Consider the following 16,167-nt stretch of genomic DNA (forward strand, 5'->3'; position numbering starts at 1 on the left):
GGACACAGAGAGAACAGATCAGTTTTTGTCCATGCTATTTCTAGACTAGCCAGCAGATGGTGCTTGTCAGTGCATTCCTCCCCAGAGGCGTTTCTGCCTGCTTTCCTGAGTGCCTGTGTTGAATCTCTAGAGCTGAGTTTCAAATCAGGCTCTGCTGGCCAAATTAACTGAAGAAAAGCATTTCAACTCCCCTCTCCATTTTCCCTTGAAACAGTCAACAGGGAGAAAGGTTTCCATTCCCCTTTCAGTTGGCTGCAGTGGGCCAGGGGTTTTACCACAGCTTAATAACTTGGGGGTGGGGGGGGGGGGAGCCCTTCTTGGTCACTGCAGGGCCTTGGCAACTCACTTTGTTGTTTTGACTTCTTGGTCTTGCAGTCCCTCACCCTCATGGAATTGTGTAGCACAGTTCCGATCTGCTGACCCGCAAAGCAGGTCACTTGGGTGGATTTTGCCTCTTTCACCATTGTTTTTGTGAGAGTATTGAGCTCTGCTGGTTATTCTGATGCTATCTTCCCACGATTCCTCTGGTATCGCTTTTTTTTTTTTTTTTTTTTGAGAGCTAACAAGGGAGAATGTATTTATAATTTGGGGGTAGAGAATGATTCCTTAACAAACCTCAAAAAGGAAATGGTTGATAATATAACTAAGAATTTCTGATCATCAAAATATACCAAAAGGAAGGAGGAAAATGCAAGCTCCTGACTTGGAGAAATTATTTTCAATACATAAAGCTGGCAAAGGATTAGTATACAGAATATATAAAGTACACCTAAAAATTAAAAAGAAAATTACACATGCAAAAATGCCCCAAAACACAGAAAAATGGGTAAAAGACTTGAACAAGTTATTTCACATTATACTAAATGAGAGTAGCTCATAAATATGTGAAAATGTACCCATCCTCGTTAGTAATAAAGAAATACAAACTAAAGCCACAATGAAACACCATTTTGCAACCATCAGATTATCCAAAAATTAGTAAATTGGATGGTAGCAAGTATTGTAGAGGTTGTGAACAGGAACTCCCATGCACTTTTGGTGGGAGTGTAAATAGGCACTACCACTTTGATGCTACTCTAGACTCAGTAATTTTAGTTCTGGCTGTGTGCCCTGGAGACTCTGCATTCTTGCATAAAGCAAGATTATTTATAGAGCAAGGTTTGTAATAGCAAAAAATATTAACATAATGTCCAACTGTTTTCCTCTTTCTTTCCCTTCCTTCCTTCCTTCCTCCCTCCCTCCCTCCCTTCCTTTCTTCTTTCCCTTCCTATTTTTGTTGTTGTTGTTGTTAAGAGCAGCCCAGTGATTTTTGCATTTGGTTAGTACAATACAGAGAGCCTAAGGGGAAAAGTACAAAGTGACCCTTAACAGGAGTGCTAGTACTTGTATTACATGGTTAAACTAAGGATATTACAAATTTTTGTGTTACTCATTACTTTTCTTTAGAACGTAAATCAAAGCCATAAACTTGAACTTCAGGTATATACACTATACATACTCAAAATACTTTTCATAAGTAACATTACACTTTAAAATACTGGAAACTGAGTATCTGTGCTGATTTTTATTTTGACTTGGAATAAGAAGAGAACATTCAACTACGGTGGTTTATACTGATAGTAAAGTTCTTCAAGTTAACAATGTCTTCCTCCCCTTTATACTTACCACAGGCCACACAATGTCCTGAGAGGGTTCACTATGAGAAAAGTATCAGTCACAGCTTTAACACCTTAACTTTGAAAGAAGCTAACAAGAAATCAAATTGGAAGGTGAGACTTCATCTTTGTTTTCAAATGAGTGGCCTTAATTTTTCTTGTTATTGAAAAAGTTTAAATCATTTTATTATAAATATATCTAAACTAGTAGTTTTTACAGATTTCAGGTAAAATCCAGTACTTTGTTTATACAAAGTACAAGAGGAGGTCAGTAGAGGTCATCTAATCTTAAGTCATGACATCATCCATTCAAGTCCTTGGTGCAGCCCTTTGCTGCTAAGAGCAAAGCATGCCTGGATATCTTGGTGGTCTTAAATAGAAGTTACTTTTTAAAAAACTGGGAGATTTCTGCTACATTTTAAATCTATTTCATCCAATATTAGTATCACTACTCCAGCTCTTTTTCTGTTTCTATCTGCATGGAATGTTTTCCCATCCTTTCACTTTTAACCTGGTTGTGTCTTTACATCTGAGGTGAGTCTTCTGTAGACAACATAGAGATGGCTTATATATTTTTTAATCTATTCTATCAGACTATGTCTTTTAATTGGGGAGTTTATGCCATTAACATTCAATGTTATTACTGTTAAGGAATTACTTATTTCATACATTTGCTCCTTCAGCTCTCTGTTGCTGTATCATTCTATTTCCTGTCTTCTTACCATTTCATTTACCCTTCCTAATAATCTTCATTTCTACTCTCTTCTCCAAATCTCTCACCCTTATTTTTCCTTTCAGTCTGCAGCACTCCCTTTAGTATATCTTGTATTTCTGGTCTTTTGGTAACATATTCTACCAATTTTTCTTTGTGAAGATTTTGAACTCTCCCTGATTTTTGAAGGACAGTTTTCTTCACTTGATTTCTGATTATCTATTAGATCCCTTTGTGATTTTCCATCAATGGTTGTATAAGCCCTGGTTAGGTTAGAGTGGAGATTTATTTTTAAACAGTGTTTTGAAAAAAGTCAAAGATAAACAGGAAAGCATAAAGACTGGGAGGGAAAGACCTACTTTTCTTAGCATGGGAGGTGAACATATAGAAAGACTTTTAGAATTTATTATAGATTGCTTTTTGATACAATGGCAAAAAAAAATGTACAAAGCAGGGAGGTTTAAGGCATGTCCTCAAAGAAGGGAGTTGCTGACTTTCTGGCATAATTTCCTCTGACCAACTTTCCTATTTTGTCACTGGGCACTTGGATAGAGAAACAAGCAAACAGAATAAAATCAAACCAGCTGTTGTCATTAGGAATATTCCCCTCCACTTCAGTGTTTCCACACCTGCCTCCTATTGTCATCTGTACCTGAGATATGAAGCATTGTCACCACTGCAGAAATTACTGCCTGCAGAACCCAGATGATCTTGACATTGTGCATGATTGTTTTGTAAGCGTACAACTTCTCTATTAAAAAAATATGTAAATATTATTTAGAAAAGCAAACACCTGACTTCCTTTTGTGTTTAATGTTGGCTGTGCCTGTCTCTCTCCTGCACTCCCTACTACAGTTTCAAGGTTTACAAAGTATTAGGTCACTGTGAAATTTTGCTTTTCTCCTACATGCTGTTAATTTGGCTGGAACAACAACAGCAAAAAATCAGTACAGGACCAAGATTAAGTTTTAAGTAACCCCTCTTTGTCTTCAAGGGGCAGTACTAATGAATCACAGGTGAACAGGAATTCCTTGGAACATTAGTCTGAGAATTGTTTTTTTTTTTCATGATTGAAAAATTCAGTTTCAAACAATTATGCTATCTTTTCCCTGAATAAAGCTTTCTCCGCATAACTCTCTTTACAGCCTCCTTTATCTGCTTGTTTCTAAGACTATAGATTATAGGATTCAAGAAAGGAGGGACTATAGAATAGAACACAGAAGAGAGCATATCTTGAATTGTGGGTGAGCTGGAGGTTGGCTTCAAATACACAGCAGCACCTGAGCTGAGAAAGACGGTCACCACGAGGATGTGAGGGACACAGGTAGAAAAAGCCTTCCCTCGCTTGCCCTTGGTTGGGAACTTAAGCACAGTAGAAAATATGCGATAATAAGACATGATGATGAAGGCAAAGCAGCCACCAGCAATCACCACTGAAGAGATGAAAATTAAAATTTCATTGTTTAAGGTGTCAGAGCAGGAGAGTTTCAGTAAAGGGGGGATGTCACAGAAGAACTGATGGACCACGTTGGACTGACAGAAGGGCAACTGGAATGTGTTGCCAGTGTGGAGTCCTGAGTAGGCCAGACTGCTGAATACAGAGGCCAGAGTCATCTGGACACACACCTGAGGGTTCATGATCACAGTGTAGTGGAGGGGCTGGCAGATGGCCACATAGCGGTCACGGGCCATGACGGTGAGGAACAGCAGCTCTACTGTGGTAAATGCAACCACGAGGAAGATCTGAGCTGCACATCCAGTCATGGAGATTGCTGTGTTGTCAAGCAGGAAGATGGCACATGCTTTGGGGACCGTGACAGAAATGTAGCACATGTCTAAGACAGACAGATTCCTAAGGAAGTAATACATGGGGGTGTGAAGTTTCCAACTGAAGGTGATTCCTGCGACAATGAGAAGATTCCCCATCAGAGTTGCCACATATGTCAGTACAAACAGCATGGCATGTAAGACTCTGAGCTCCCACACATCAGAAAACCTTGTAAGCAGGAATTCAGTCACTGTGGTGGAGTTGGGCATCTTAAGAAAGTTCCCTTGGCCATGAAGAGTCAGACAAATAATCCCTAAAATACATGGAGGATTCAAATATTGAAGAAATTAGCCTAAGCACATTTATTGCCTCACATTAATCCATTTATGTTGCTTTGGTCAGTAGGTTATAATATGTTTCCTTATTTTCCTTTGTTCTCCCTGCTTTTTACACTTGTTTCCAGAATAGGGGTAGGAGTAAAATATAATATTTACAAGCTTTTCCATATGTTTGCATATATTTCTATCACTAGTTATAAAATGGATCTTCTGGAAGTTAAAATTTTGCCTAGAAGATTAAAAAGATTATAGGCAATTTCTGTGATCCCTGTCTCATTGGTAATGTTCCATGAATGTTAATATTTGTGATAAAATGATGACTTTGTAGAATCTGAGTAGAGTTCTGAGGGTATTGTTTATTCAGAGCCTATGAAAATATTATAATCAATTATAATCGAGTCCATGACCACTAAATTGTTCCCATTAAATACCACCATACATTTCTCATGCTTCTTTATGCATTCCTTACAGTTACATTGGTGTTTAGTTTTCTCTTTTCAAAAGAATCACTCACAACTCATGATAGGTATATATTACCCATGAGGAAAATATTTATTTATTAATAATATGAGGTTCAGTAAATTTGATGTTTTTTCTTCTGTGGTGTCAAATATTGTTATCTTTTCCTGTAAAACCTGAAAATATTTCAGAACTTGTACAATCTGATTTTATAGAAAGGCATTGCTTGATGTGTGGGTCATTAATGAATGTTAAGCTCACACCTGATTCCTTCATAAAGTTTCTGTTCACAATCACCCTTAGCGAAACCTTGCTTAACACTCAAGGGCAGAACGTTTTCTTCTGAAGTTCCTTCAGCTTTGAATCATATTTTAACTCATGTCATAAAAATGGGAATGGCTTTTCTTGTTGCCTTGAAATCGCAGAATGTACCTTTCAGACTTGCTTATCCAGCCTCTCTAATCCTCAGTGTTAATGCTCTTCACCTTCCTGCTCTGTGCCTGACAAATGTAACTACTTCTAGAGAAGCTCTGCTCCCTGTAAGAAGGCAGCACACCTGTCACTTTCAGACTGACCTCCTGAGCTGAAAGGGTGGGGTAGGCGGGGTGGGGGTTATGTGGGGAACTCATATTTTTTGTTTGTAATATTTAAAAGAAAAGAAAGAAAGAAAGAAAGAAAGAAAGATAGATAGATAGATAGATAGATAGATAGATAGATAGATAGATAGATAAATAAATGCCTAACTCCAGGTCATGGGGGAAAAAAAAAAAGAATAAAAGCTTTCTGTCTCTGCTCCTCTTTATTTCATGGTCTTTCAAAAAACTATTTCAATAAGTTCTTGTTCTTGTTTTATGCTGACAAGTTTACTGAAAACTTAGTGATAGCATTGTATGATGACTGATTAAAAATAGCTAATGTCACTATAAGAAGCCCTAACCTATTGAAGCCAGTTTCATGCAGAAGTTGAGCTCTTAAAATAATTGCTTAATTTTTTTCCTCACTAAATTCTGTATCAGACGACTTCTACAGTATTACAAAAATGCAAGAGAATTTGTTGGAACATAGAGTGAACAAATTTTATTTATTATTTTACCATCACCAACCAATTGTAGGTTTCTATCTTGAATTTATAATGTGTCAGCAAAGCACAGTTAAATCTTTGCAGACTATGGATATATTTATATCTTCACTCTGCCATTTATTTGCTATGTATGAGGTTTCATATATATCTTTGACTCTCAAATTTATAGAAATTTTGTAAAAAATACCTACTTCATGAATTTAATATGTGTAAAAGTATTAGAGATTCTCCTAATGGTAGCAATACTAATTAAAAAGTAAACCAATAATAATACATTTTAAAAAGGGGTGGCTAAGCACTATATTTCTTCCATCTCAAATTCATATTGCTTCTATTATTTCAGAAGCAAATAAAGAACTAGAGGAATGCCACCACTCTGAATTTTATAATGCAATTTTAAAAAAAAGAATTATGTTAACATAAAATTTTATGCACATGCAAATAGAGATTGTTAACAAGACTACTCTTAAGTAGTATATAGGGTACAGGAGGATAACTTGCAAAGTAATGGGCTCCTGGGATAACTAGGTTATTGCACAGGTGTTCTATACATCAAATTGTAAAAAAAAAATGAGTTTTTGCCTTTTCTGTAAAACTTAAATAGAAGATGTATTTTGGTATTAATGTATTTGTTTATTTATTCATTGAGACATCCTTGTAATGTTTAAATTATTTAAAATATCTACCTTTAAAGAGATTTTAGGGTAAATTATGTGCAGGAAGTTGTCTGGAAGTTGTGGAACTTGAGTATGAACAATGCTTACATGGTTTTTATGATATGTTGTGAGAAAATCCTAGAATTGTACCTGCAGTATAAGGAGTCATGTACATATGTATTTTTATGGCAAGGATTCACTTATTCACTACATACTACCTATTGCATCTAGTAGAGAGCAGGGTAAAGAGAAAATAATACAAAATTAATTATTGAAATTAATTGATTTTCAAGAGTACACATAAAACATTGATAATATTCTTTTTAGGTAAAACACACCCCATCAGAATTAGATCTGTTTAAGCATAAATTTTTTTTGTCTCTATTTATGTTTAAGTATAAATTGGAATTAGCATTCTGCCTACTGAAGCTCTGGTTGGAATTAGCATTCTGCCTACTGAAGCTCTGGTCAGTGTGCAGAGCTGCCCCTATCCCTGCTCATCTGGTGCTGCACTCTTTGCGTCCATGAACATCTATCAATTCTGCTAAGACTGCTTGAACTGAGTTTATTTCATTGGATGAAAAAGAAGTTTGTCTCATTTTGTGAGTTTTATGTATATAAATTTTTAATCATAGATCCCTTGAAAGTTTCTCTGAAAAAATAAACTAAGCAGAGCAGGAAAGAAATGCAGGGAATGCTTGGAGGGAAGGGAAGGAAAGAGAAAAACGGTTAATAACAAATTCTCAAATGTTAATTTGGTTGATTACTTACACTGGATGGACACATCAATATTTTTGATAAGGGTCCACTGATGCTTTACCTCAGGGCAAGGATGAGTGGGCATAGTTGGTAGAGATGACTGACATCCTGTCTGGAAGCTTTCTATGGTAACAAGAACTTTTGTGTTAAATTTTATATCCAAATGGAGGTCTCCAATAGCATCATAGAAAACCCAAAGGAGCCCAGATTTGGCACCAGTAATAGCCAGTGCCCACGGGTAATTTCAAAGAGATAATTGCTTCTAGATGTTGGGAAACAAGATCCAATTAAAATCTGTCCATGAGCAGCACTTGTATATAAGATATATTAGTGTATTTGAATGTAGAAAGTGGTGTAGATTAAATGGATAATCAGAAAGAAAACCCAGAGCCTGGCCTCAGCCCAGACCCAGGACACTGAGGTTTCCTGCTCATCTGGAGGGTTTTCCTCTTAGGAATAGAGTGATATTCACTAGTCAAAACAACTCATGGTATTGTTAGGGATGATGATACAGTCTTTCTGAAATTATCTGAAGCTCTGAGCCTGGTGCCAAAGCCAAGCCCAGTGGCCTGTAGCTGGATGATCCTCATCACGTTGCTTTATCTCTGATGACTCAGTAGCTCACACATTAGCACATTAACAACAGTGTCCACCCTCATGTGCCATTTGAGGGTAGGACTAACTGGAACATGTAACCATTTAGACTAGTGCCCGGTGCAAAGTGCATGCATATTAGGAAGGATTATGATAACTGTTCAGTCTTCACAGTCATGGTATTGGAGGGTCATTTTTATCATGCTAGGAAAGTGAAAGTCTCAATATGTTTCTTAGAGGTGCTGTGTACCTTTGTGTCATTGATTTCCAGTTTAATACAATTGTATTTAGACAACGTGCACTTTTTTATATCAAACAACTCAACATACACTTGAATGCACTTTCTGCACCAGTAGGAGCAAGTCCAATATATTATTCAAAACTTTTATACCTTTCCTGATGGCTGTCCCATGATGATTACACTGGCTGAATTGCTTTTACATATCCAGGTAAAATTTGGGTATTTTAAGTTATACTTTGTGCTATAACGTGTTAAGCATTATATATATTTTAAGTCATGATAATAGGTGAATATAAATTTAGCATTGTTTTGTCTATCATGATGCAAAATAACCTTGATATTGAGCCATTCATCTCACCTTAAGGTGTACTCTGTTTAGTAAGAATGTAGCCTTTGATTTTTTCAAATTGTATGTATCCCAGAAAATCGTGTTCTTAAAGCTAATCTATTCCTCTGCATAAACCCATTGTAAATAGGATATTTTGATTTGGTTGCTTCAGTTTGGGCATGGTCCAGTGTGACTCTTAATTCTTTTACAGAATTCCTTTATAAACAGGATGAATATGGAGTTAAGGAAAGAAAACCACAGAATCAAGAAATGTGAAAGAATTAAGGCTGGAAAAGAAGAAAGAGACCAGCAGATGCTGACATGTTCCTTGTCACATGACAGTGTCCAGAACTGCAGGCAACTGGTTTCCTAGAGAAAACATCTCTTGATGATGCCTTGACTTTGACATTTTTCTCAGTCTCAAAACTGCAAGCGTGTGAACTAATAAATTTCCATTGTTAATGGCCAACCCATTTTATATTATCCAAAAGAGCAGCTTAGCAAACTAAAATGCAGCAACGTAGCCACAGCAGCCTTTTGTTTGTGTTTAATTTATATACATATAAATATATCTTTATGTATATTTCTATGTCTATCTCTATTTATATCCATATTGTTTTAAATTTATCAATGTATACAGTTTGAATAGATTTCAAATAGTCTTTCTTATCCACAGAAAGGTCTTGGATATACGTTAAGTCTTATATAGGTAAATAATAAGGTGAAGATGGAATTAATACTCTTAAGTGCAGTTTCTTCAAATGGTGTAGGCTCAACTCTGCCATCAGGATGCTAGATTTAAAATTTGGGAATATCATTCATTGATATCCCATCCCTTCAAGAATCAACACCTTCAACTAATTATTTATGTGATCATTGCTTTATGGTATCTTTAGTTAGGCATTCACATTTTCTGGAATTTATAATGATTATATGTATGAGACTTGGTCTTATAGTAATATACTCAGCCTCCAGAAATAGAATGATTGTTTTTGTTTTGTTTTGGAAGATGTCTCCTATCACATTAAAGATATTCCATTCACTACTCCCCCCACACACAAACACACATGCACGGCTCCCTTGTCTGTCTGCTTGTTGTGTTGCTCATCTTTTTGACTTAGGAAGCATGAGGAACAGAACTGGGAACCTCCAGGTGGGAGGCAGGCACCTGACTTCTCAAGGCACAACTACTCCATCCATTCATTTTTCTTTTTTTTTTCATTTTTTTTCTTTTTGTTCTTTCTGTATTTTACTTGTTTCCACTTTTAATTTATGGTTTTACCTACAGTCAATGGGAATATTATGTACGTTTTCTCCTTTATTTATTCTGTTATAACCACATTCCATGAGGGTCTTAAATGAAATACAACAGCCACCTACAGAATTTCACTTCAATCAAGAAAGGGATACAGACACACAAAAATTCAAAATAACTGACCAGGCCTAATCAAGTGATAACAAAAGAAAATATTGGTGGTGATGGGAGTGTTTTGTCAACTTTCCACTGAGATCATTGGAACGAGGTCCAAATTGGGGGTCATAATTAAGTAAAATTAAAGGGCGAGATAGTTTGGACATTGCTGGGAGGGTCACTGTCTTAGTTTGCCAAAGGCTGCTGATGCGCAGACCTGGGAGGTTGTGGTGGCAGTGGGGAGAACCTCCAGGGCCAAGTCACTCGTGGGAACCCAGAGAAGCCTAAGAAGGAAAAGGGGCTGGAGTGGACAGCAGTGCTATCACCAACCCTGACCTGGCCCACACTGAGCTTAATCCCCTGACATGGTGCAGGCAGCTGCTCAGCTGCTTCTGGCCCATGTGGTCTGGTTTAATTAGAATAAAACAGGAGGAGGTGGGGCAAGATGGCATCTGAGTGAGTGCACCTCATAATTTCTCCTGCAAAGAAGTGGCTGAGTAGGGTCAGAGTTCTGCTGGAGTGGGCTGTTTTGGGGGCTTACAGGGCAGGAAGTGTCTGGATGTCGATTTGGTGAGACAGTGACAGAAGAGATTCTTGCAAGAGGTAGAATTTTGGGTCTCTGACATAGAGGTTAGAAGTTGTGGGCAGGACCCTTCACCCTAGGGCTGGCAGCCTGGCCACGGTGATCCCTGAAAACTTTGTTGTACTGTGGTGTTCCCAAAACCTGAGTGGGCTGTTTCGGGGGCTTGCAGGGCAGAAGGTATCTGGATGTCGATTTGGTGAGACAGTGACAGAAGAGATTGTTGCAAGAGGTGGAATTTTGGGTTTCTGACATGGAGGTCAGAAGTTGTGGCAGGACACATCCGCCTAGGGCTGGCAGCCCAGCTGTGGTGATCCCTGAAAACTTTGCTGTGCTGCGGTGTTCCTAGACCCTGTGTTTACCAGATGCATGGTTCCCAGATACATATCCCCTAAACCCTGGTAGTCCACACTCCACAGACTCACATACCTTGAGTCTGAAATATCACAGACTTCCCATTCCTGAATCCACTGTGCCCTGAGGTCCATCTGAGGTCTGTGATTACCCTAGCCCTCCACATTTTTTGTTTTTTGTTTTTCTTTGAGCTTGGAGGAGCATACCAGCAGACTTGGGGAGAGGATGGGAAGAAAGGAGAAGTGAATCTACTGAGAAAGCCCAATTTACCTAAACGTTCTGGGATAGGAAACTTGGTCTGGGAGAAGGTGGAGTCAGAAAATCAGTTAGCCCCCGCCCCCAGCACACCTAAGGACTGTAGGGTGTGCTATCCAAGCTTCCAATAGCATATTTGGGGTTTCTGGTGAGGTGTAGGTGCTCTCACACTGGAAATAAAGAGTTATTGTCTTCTGTGTTGAGTTGGTTCAACAAGGACCGACTTGAATCTGCTACTGGACCCCTCATGCAGCTTTCCTGCTGTCCTGGGAGAGAGGGAAGTGAGGAAGAGAGAAAGGGGGAATGTCAGATCCCTAAGAATTTTATTTAACTGCAAAGAGGATTCCTAGTTTGAAATTTTGGTTCTCTTTTTTTTTGGTCATAGTCGCTATTGTTGCATTGTCTCCTGGTTTTTTGTCCCATTTTATTCCCCAAGGCCATTTTTCTTTTCTTTACTTTTTTCTCTTTTTCTTTTTCTTGCTTGCTTCACCCCTTTTTTGTCCCACCCTGTTTTCTCTTTTTTTCCCTTTTCTTTTTTATTTTATTTTCTTTATATAATAGGTGCTGCAGGGAGAGCTTCACATTTGCTGTGTTTCCTCATTCTCCATTTACTCTTTTTTGTGTGTATTGATTTTGGCCACCTACACTATCCCCTTTCCTCTACATCTTTCTATCCTCCATCATCTACTGTTTCTCTTACATTCCACCTCCCTTTGTTTGGCCCCCAAATTGTCTGACTTTTTATTTCTAATACCTTTGTTCTGTTTTCTGTCTTTTATTCACTCTTTATATTATTGTCTTTCAGTTCTCTTTCCCTCTGTCATGAATACAATGGCCATTTAATTCATACTATATTCCTCCCATATTCAGTTGACTGTCTCATTATAGGTACTCTACTTACTACTATAACTCTACACAACTTACATGATTCTAATATCCATTCCCCTAGATCCCACATTGTTGCTCTGTTAACATTTATTATCAATACTACTTTATAAATTTTCTTTTATTACTCATTTTGCTTTCCCTAGCCCTAATATTTTCCTTCAAAGTGAACTTAGCCAGCAACAAAAAAAAAATAGAATGAGAAAACAAAGTGACAAAGAGAAGACATAACACTTATGTACAAACAACAACTAATTAAACCCCAAGACTAGACAAAGAAGCTAAGGAACTGATTAAACCCATCAAGATAAAATGATGACCAGACAGCAACAAAAAACTACAAACAAACCAATAATCTGGAAAACAATGGCCAAATCCAATGAACAAACTAAAAACCAGGAAGAGGAGCAGAACATCAGACAAGTAATTGTACCTCTCAAAACATATATTAGAGACAAGTTTCATGAATTAAAGGAAGAGATTAAGAATATGAAGAAAACATTTGGAGAGAATACAGAGGAAATTGCAGTCATACACAAAAAGATAACGGATATGATGGTGATGAACAACACAATTCAAGAAATCAAAAATACACTCTCAGCAAATAGCAGCAGATTAGAAGAGGCAGAGGAGAGAATTAGCAATGTGGAAGACAGTACATATGAAATCAAACAGATAGTAGAACTGATTGATAAAAAGATAGAATCCAACTGGGACTTAGGGACCTGAATGACAATGTAAAATGCACAAACATATGCATTATAGGCATCCCAGAAGGAGAAGAGAAGGGAAAGGGGACTAAATGGTTGTTGGAGGAAATAATGACTGAAAGATTCCCAAATCTACTGAGAGAGATGGATGTACATGCCCAGGAAGCACAATGCACCCCAAACAACATAAATCCCAACAGGCCTACCCAAGACATATACTTGTCAAATTATCCAATGCTCAAGACAAAGAGGAAATTCTAAAATCAGCAAGACAAAAGAGACACATCAAATACAAAGGCAGTTCCATAAGATGAAGTGCTGATTTCTCAGCTGAAACCATGGAAGCAAGAAGGCAATGTTATGATATAGTCAAGGTATTAAAAGAAAAAAATTTCCAACAAACAATACTCTGTCCAACTAAGCTAGCATTCAAAAATGATGGACAGTTCAAAATATTCACAGATAAACAGAAACTAAAACAATATGCCAACAAGAACACTGCCCTTCAAGAAATACTAAAGGGAGTGCTGCAGGAAGAAAGAATGAAACAGGAGAAGCAGAGTTGGAGGAGAGTGTAAGAGCAACAAAAAAGACAAAAAGAGGAGAAAAAACAAAATATGACAAACACAAGTCCAAAGAAAATATGGCTAACATAAATAATTCCTTGAAAGTAATAACACTGAGTGTCAATGGATTAAACTCACCTGTCAAAAGATTCAGACTGGAAGACTGGAGAAGGAAATATGACCCATCTATATGCTCTTGACATGAAACATATCTTAGACCCAAAGATTTGAGGAGGTTGAAAGTGAATGGTTGGAAAACAATCTTACAAGCAAACAATAAATAAAAAATGGCAGGATTAGCTATATTAATATCAGACAAAATAGACATAAAATGCAAAAAAAAAAAATTGTGAGAGACAAAGAAGGACACTACATATTAGTGAAAAGGATAAAATTTCAAGAAGAACGAGCAATCATAAATATTTATATTCCTAACAAGGGCACCTCCAAACATGTGAGGCAAACACTGGGAAAACTAAGTGAAAGAACAGATGCCTCTACAATTATAGTGGGGGACTTTAATACACCACTATTGACTTTGGACAGAACATCTCAAAAGAGAATCAAGAAAAAAAACTTTGAACACTATATTAGAGGAACTGGATCTAATAGACATCTACAGATCATTACACCTGAATACAGCAGGATATACATTTTTGTCAAGTGCACATGGATCATTCTCCAAGATGGACCATATGCAAGACCACAAAGAAAGGCTCAATGAATTCAGAAAGATCAAAATCATACAAAATAATTTCTCTGACCACAGTGGAGTGAAGCTGGAAATCTGCAAGGGCCAGAGGCCAATATTTCACACCAAGATATGGAAATTAAACAGCACACTCTTAGAAAAACAGTGGGTCAAAGAGGAAATCTCAAAAGAAATTAATAATTACCTTGAAACTAAAGAAAATGGTAACACAACACACCAAAGCTTATGAGATGCAGCAAAAGCAATAATGAGAGGGAAAGTTATAGCCATAAATTCTTACATCAAAAAAAGAAGAGCAAAAATAAGAGAACTAACTGCATATTTAGAGGAATTAGTAAAAAAACAACAAGGTACCACCCCAGGAAGAAGAAAGAAAGAAATAACAAAAACCAAAGCAGAACTAAGTGAAATAGAAAATAAGAAAGCACTTGAAAAGATAAACAAAACCAAGGCCTGGTTCTTTGAGAAGATCAATAAAATTGACAAACCCTTAGCTAGATGAACAAAGAAAAAAAGAGAGAAGATGCAAATACACAAAATAAGAAATGAGAAAGGAGATATCACCACTGACCCCACAAAAATAAAGACTATCATAAGAGGATACTTTGAAAAACTATATTCCAACAAAAATGACAACTCAGAGGAAATGGACAAATTCCTAGAAACACATAAGCAGCATATATTGATGAAAGAAGAAATTGATGATCTCAACAAACCAATGAAAAGTAAAGAGATAGAATCAGTCATTAAAATCCTCCCAACTAAGAAGAGCCCCAGGCCAGACAGCTTCACAGGTGAATTCTACAAAACATTCCAGAAAGAACTAATGCCAGTCTTCCTGAAACTCTTCCAAAAAATCTAAACAGAAGAAACATTATCGAACTCATTCTATGATGCCAACATTACCCTAATACCAAAGCCAAAGACACCATAAGAAAGGAAAATTACAGACCAACTTCTCTAATGAACCTAGACATGAAAATTCTCAACAAAATACTTGCTAACCATATTCAACAACACATTAAATAAATTATACACCATGACCAAGTAGGATTCATTCCTGGTATGCAAGGATGGTTCAACATAAGAAAATCAATCAATGTAATACACCATATAAACAGATTGAAGGACAAAAATCACATGATTATATCTATAGATGCAGAAAAAAAAACACTTGACAAAATACAGCACCCTTTCTTGATAAAAACACTGCAAAAGATTGGAATACAAGGAAATTTTCTGAACATGATAAAGAGTATATATGAAAAACCCACAGCCAACATCGTTTACAATGGTGAAATCCTAAAATCTTTCCCTCTAAGATCAGGAACAAGGCAAGGATACCCACTATCACTTCTTCTATTTAACATTGTCTTAGAAGTATTTCCTCGAGCACTGAGGCAAGAACCAGATATAAAAGGCATTCAAATTGGAAAGGAAGAAGTCAAAATTTCATTATTTACAGATGACATGGTCCTATACATAGAAAACCCTGAGAGGTCTACAACAAAGCTTCTAGAACTCATAAATGAGTTTAGTAAAGTCACAGGTTATAAGATCAATGTGCAAAAATCTGTAGCATTTCTGTACACCAATAATGAGCAAGATCAGGAGGAAATCAAGAAAAAAATACCATTTACAACAGTCAATAAAAAAATCAAATACCTAGGAATAAATTTAACTAAAGATGTAAAAAACGTATACTCAGAGAACTACAAAAGACTGTTCAAGGAAATCAAAGAAGACCTAAATAAATGGAAGAATATTCCTTGTTCATGGATAGGAAGACTGAATATTATTAAGATGTCTATCCTACCAAAACTGATCTACACATTCAATGCAATCCCAATAAAAATCAACACAGCCTTCTTTAAGGAACTAGAAAAACTAACTATGAAATTTATTTGGAAAGGAAAGTGGACCCGAATAGCCAAAGACATATTGAAAAAGAAAAACAAAATAGAAGGAATCACACTACCTGACTTCAAAATATACTACACATCTACAGTAGTGAAAACAGCATGGTATTGGCACAAGGAGAGACACATAGACCAATGGAACCAAACGGAGAGTCTGATATAGATTCTCATATATATAGTCATA

General features: G+C 36.8%; 1 long non-coding RNA gene across 1 annotated transcript in view; it reads left to right on the plus strand.

The window, feature by feature from the left end:
• The window catches only part of LOC131274934 (uncharacterized), a 681,981-nt gene that overhangs the window by 570,001 nt on the left and 95,813 nt on the right, over nucleotides 1-16,167 (plus strand). The window lies entirely within an intron of this gene.

The sequence above is a fragment of the Dasypus novemcinctus genome, chromosome 21 (genome assembly GCF_030445035.2).
Source record: "Dasypus novemcinctus isolate mDasNov1 chromosome 21, mDasNov1.1.hap2, whole genome shotgun sequence".
Classification (NCBI taxonomy): Eukaryota; Metazoa; Chordata; class Mammalia; order Cingulata; family Dasypodidae; genus Dasypus; species Dasypus novemcinctus.